The following is a 5,512-nucleotide window of genomic DNA, read 5'->3' as shown; positions in this document are numbered from 1 at the left end:
TAGTTGGTTAAGATTAAAGACGTATAAGGATTTTTATTTGACTTATAGTTACAATTTTTAAAGGGAGTATAATTAATTGATTCGTATAATACGATAGATCGAAGAAATAATTAATATCTAGCGTATATAGATGTAACCCTGTTATGGTTACATAAAAAAAAATTTTATTACGTTTTTTTTGTTCTTTTCTTTTTGGGTTTTTTTTTTCTTTCTTTTTACCACATAGAAGGCAACAAGTATAATAGTTGATATATAATATGATAGATATAATGATTGGTTAAGATTAAAGGAGTTTTTTTTTTGTTTTTTTTTTTTTTTTTTGTTTGTTTTTTTTTTTTTTTCTTTTTTTTTTGCACAAAGTACATACATGACTAAGCAATTTTGTTAAGTGGTTAAGGTTTAGCACCTATAAGCGGTTAATATTTTGAAGCACATAAAATAATAAGCCTTAGACATCTAGTTTTACCTTGTACTGATTTAATTAACCCCCCTAGCCAATAAGTAAAGTTTTTTTTTTATATATATATATGTATATATATATATCTCTATATATATTTTTTTTAAAAGCATAAGATTGCAAGCCATCGGTTAATTAATTAATATGTGTTGGGATTTTCATTTGTTCTGCATGTATAGCGATGTTATTTATTGATTATATACGTTAAAATAAATTTCCCCCTAATTATTAGTGTATATTCCTTTTTTGTACCCATAGCATGTGAGTTACCGTTGTTAGTGATATGATTAATATTTTCGTATATATATATATATAGTAATAAGATCCTTCAAAATTCCTCGGTTTATTACAAAAGGCAACAAGAAGTTATGAATAAGGCACATTCGCGGGGAAAAACAGCGGAGAAAGAAAAAAAATAAAGCTTGAACTGATAGGGATTCCCATGTATCCTCGCGGGATTTGTTATGATATTTTTTTTGTTTAGGGTAGGGCAATGCCAGAGGAGGGGAAGAAGGAAAAGGTAGAGTACGATGAAGGGAGACATTTCCAGAAAAGATGTTTATTTGAACTAGTTTCTTCTTTTTTTTCACCCAGGTAATCAGATCGGGACCTCGTCCTCATCGCTACTGTAATCCACCATCTCGATACACTCTGCTAATAAATAATTATACTTAAAATGTGCCGCCTTTAACAGGTAAACCCTCATATCGGCCCTGAAGTCGCAGGCGGGTTGTCTATTCTCTAGATAATTTAGCAAGAGTGATACGGGAGTGTTAGGATCTTGATTTGAGAACAATTGATATACAGTCTGTCGTTCTTGCAGAAAAAGTTTGGTGTATTTTTCCACATGGCTGACACTAGTGGCTTCGCTTAAGTAGCACTGTCCGAAGGTCTCGCGATCCCGTATGGCAAGGACGGGATTGGAGTAGAAGTGTCTGTGGGGTAGTGTTTGTCGGTAATTAAATAGTATTACTGTAATCTGGTGAAAATACCAAATTAGCATAATCCGACTAGTCATATATTTTCGGACGTTAACATCGTGACCCTGTGCTTGTATAATGTATTGGGTGTTGAAGCAGAGGTTGTTATATTCCTCCGTTTTTAAAGACACGAATTTGATGTCTCTGATCATTTCTTCTAACCGTTCCTCCCTTGTTTTCCAGAGGTTGTAGAGCGATGCCACGTCGTTGTATGTGCTACGGCCTTCCCGGTGAATCCGTTTGGCCTCGGCGTATGTTGCGATCACCGTGTCAGCTTGCGGGTAGGGCAGGTATATCGGAATTCCCTGTAGTGCCAGAACTAGTTCCATGGATCCTTCTCCTTCTCGCTGGATTACTTGGTCGAACTTCGGTTGAAGTTGGTGGATCATTTCCCCGAAGAAGTTGGCATGATCTGGTGACAGCTGTCTCACGTACCCTTCCATTGCCCACACCTTAAAGAAAATACTGTATAATTATTGCGTTCTCAATCCGTGGCGCTGATACGCCAGCACGTCTATTGCTGCCCCCTTACGCACGGATTCCCGACCAACCCAGAAAACTAAAATACACTCGGGACATTTAGTAGCGTCGTCCATCCGGTGTATAGGTTGATAGCATCGCATACATATTATATCGGTGATTTGTGATCTTTGGATTAATGAGTAGGTGGAGATGAGATTCCAGGTTTGGTTTACTACGGTAGTTCTTGTTAACCCGAAATTCTTAGCACATGTCTTACAGAGCTTTCCTCGTTCACTGACCCACGAGACGCCTGATTTGCAGATTAAATAATTTATTGGGTACCACATGTCGCGTTCTAGGGTAGTCTTGTAGGTGAATACATCAGGGAAGACTTGTTGAATTAAATTGACTACTGCCATACGAAGCCGTGAAAATTTGGTTTGGGATTCAGGTATTTCTCGGAGAATTTCGTAAACGTTATACATTGCATCGTAGTAAGGTCGTAGCGGAAGTGGTACTTCTATAGTGTTCATGCGGTGTTGTAGGTCCCCCTTTTGACCGTTTTCCGACGCATAGGCAGCGAGTATTGCTCGAGCTGAGCTAGTTGTAGTTACTTCACGAGGGGAGGTTTGAGAGGAGGTGCAAGAAGGCTCTGGTTGGGGAGACTGGGACTGTATATTCTTCTGAGGAGACTTCCGTTTATGAGAACGCTTTCGTGAGGATGGCCTCAAGGGCGTTGGCGAGGAATACCGCTCGGGCTGAGTTGACAATCGTCCTTTCCTCAGAGACATTTTTCGTGGTGGAAGCGAATCTTCGTTTTCTGGAATAATAGGAGGTGGTGCTTGTCCCCCTGAAGAGGACGCGGCGATGGGTGACAAGGGACGTTCCTCGTCGGTTTCTTCTAAATCGGGAATTTCTTTCCTTGGGCCCCTTGCTGTTGCTGTTAATGAAGAATTTACTTGCGTAGTTAAAAGGACACTCTGGGAAGGCCCCGTATTAGTAGCGGGTAGGAAAGAGGTGGCAGAGGAGGATGCAGGTAACGAGGAAACACGTTGCATTTCTTCCGGTAAATGGGTTGCTAATTGCGCGAGATATTCTTCAAGTTCTTCTTCTGAACTAGTTTTGTCATGCTGTGGGACCGGTCCGAGAATATATTGAAGGTCGAAGGGATCCATTATTCCTAAAACAGTTAAACATGTAGCTCGTGAGCGGCCTGCCTCAAGTAAGTGTAATAAGTCTGTGTTGGTTCAACCCTTGCAGGTTCAGTGTCTCCTGTGTTATCAACCGTCGTGGGGGCAGTGGGTGATGATTTCGATGGTTCCTCCTCCAGAGCGGGCCTTCTCGTCCCCAAATGGATGAGTAAGTGGGTCACCGAACTCCACACCGCCCCGACTAAATGGATGGACCACCCGTATATCGAATGAAGGGCATAACCATGGATTACCGTATCCACGGCTAGTTTGACGAAACGAATGATTAGCAATAACCCGATTATTCCGACGCTAGCTGTACCAAAAGTTAAAAATGATCCCCATATTTTTACCCAAGCTCCTTCTGCAATCTTCGTCAAGGCATCTTCATCAAGCAAATTAACAAAGTTAGCCCCTTGACGTTGGGATGGTTGGCCCGTGATAGTACGGGCTAACGTGTTTAATACGGTGGGTCGTTCGGCAGGAAACATTATGCTAGACCGTAAGTTTTTCAAGTCTTCGTAACTATAAATTCCACTAGTCGCCAGTGAGCTGGGGTTTACATACGACCAAGTCGCCGTCGTCGCAGGTTTTAAATTATCAGGCGCGGTGATAGCCGTCAATTTTGGGGTGAAGGTATACCAAGAATCGGCCAACATATACATAGTCGGCAAGATCGAATTGCAATTAATTTGAGTACCAGAGTTTAGTAGGATGTGAGTTCTAGGAGTTAAAAATACGCTAGAGTCGTTGTCCTTAGACACCGGTAATTGTTGGTAGCATTCATCTGTAGTTCGCACCCGTACATTTACTGGTACACACTTAATTAGATGAATAACTTCTCCGGCTACCACGGCCATATACCCCGGCCCCTTCATTAAATGGTACGCGAATTCGTCGGGAGTTTGAGTGGCGTGCATCAGAGAGTTTTTTAATATTTGCACTTCCAGATCGCATTTATGCTTCAAAATATCGCGGTAGAGATGGTCTACTTGGGTTCTAATATGACGTTCAACGTATACAAATTTTGAATTCACGTAGGCCATAAGGTCAGCGTTTTTGCTGATGGCTGCCTTTTTCCGAGGGAAGACATTTACCTCGGTATACTCTATAACAAATAGCTGCGGATGCTCTGTTCTTATGAGCTGATACCCACACAACGTTTGGCGCCCTTTTCGTAAGAACGCGAATGTAACGTCCCGACTTACCACAGTGTACACTACTTCCTTATTCTCCTTGTTATTGTCACCTTCATCGATTATTTTCGAGGCGGGACCGTCATACAAGACTTGGTATCGTTCACCCACGCAGCCGTCGGTAGGCAAGGGTGACCAAAACGTATTACCCGCGTCAATATCAGAACAACTGCCATCGGCTAGTGGACATACAACCCCGGACCGCAGGAGAACGAGATTTTTCTCCAGGTCCACTTGAGCGTAGTAGTCCCTCAGTTCAATTGTTGCGTATCCCTGCACGACCACGTTATTCCACACTCCGTAGGGATCTGCATAAGTTACCCCGTCACACCCCCCGTTAGCTTCGATTCCTCCCGCCAAAGTTATACTATGGGAGGACGAGGAATTGGATTTGAGGCCAACAACCTGGGTGTCTACCCCGAGGTGGACAATTCCCGTGCTATGAATGCTTTGACACTCTTCTGCCCCGATTGACTGCAGATAAGTGTTCTCTGCACCCTTAACTATCGAACTATGACTATGAATCCCGCAATAAGTGATGGTTCGTTTAATGTTTATCTTGCATTGAATAACTCTAGTACTCGTATATTCATTCAATTGAAGTAATTGGATACGTAATTGAGTTGTATTTACCTTAGGTTCCGGGATGTTGCATTCGCCCACGTTTAGTAGTGATAGGGTGGTGACGTTTAGACCGGGTGCTCCACAATCATAGCCAATGAGTGCTCCTACCGGACTCAGCAGCAGCGCGAACCAAAGGGCGAACATGGATTGCCATCCACGAATACTTGCCGACCGACGTAACTTATGAATGAATTTTTTCTTTCCGTTAGGGACGTTGGAAGCACCAGTAGCACCTCGTGGATCTTCGTATTCCAACTCCCAGGGCGATGGCAGCTCTCGACCTAAAAGTGAAGTTGCTTCTTCCTGGAACTCCTCCACTATACCCGAGGTATCGGACGAACTGGGCAACAGAGGGAGGGAGGAAGGACCCTTGGAGCGCATTAATTCCGTTCCCGGGCCCATAGCCACATAGGTATTGTCTTCTACGCGTAACGAACGAGGAACGTCGTATTCGCTGTTGAGATACCCCGGTGATTCTTTAATCAACCATTTCTTTGCTCGATGCACATTGTTCAAAGCGCAATGATACCTCTTACTCAGTTCCTTACCATGAAAGAAACAATATTCCTCCGCACACGGTAACTGCCCCATGGGAGGCATTTC

This window comes from Microplitis mediator, chromosome 8, assembly GCF_029852145.1.
Source record: "Microplitis mediator isolate UGA2020A chromosome 8, iyMicMedi2.1, whole genome shotgun sequence".
Taxonomy (NCBI): domain Eukaryota; kingdom Metazoa; phylum Arthropoda; class Insecta; order Hymenoptera; family Braconidae; genus Microplitis; species Microplitis mediator.
Note: the sequence above shows the minus strand (reverse complement) of the source record.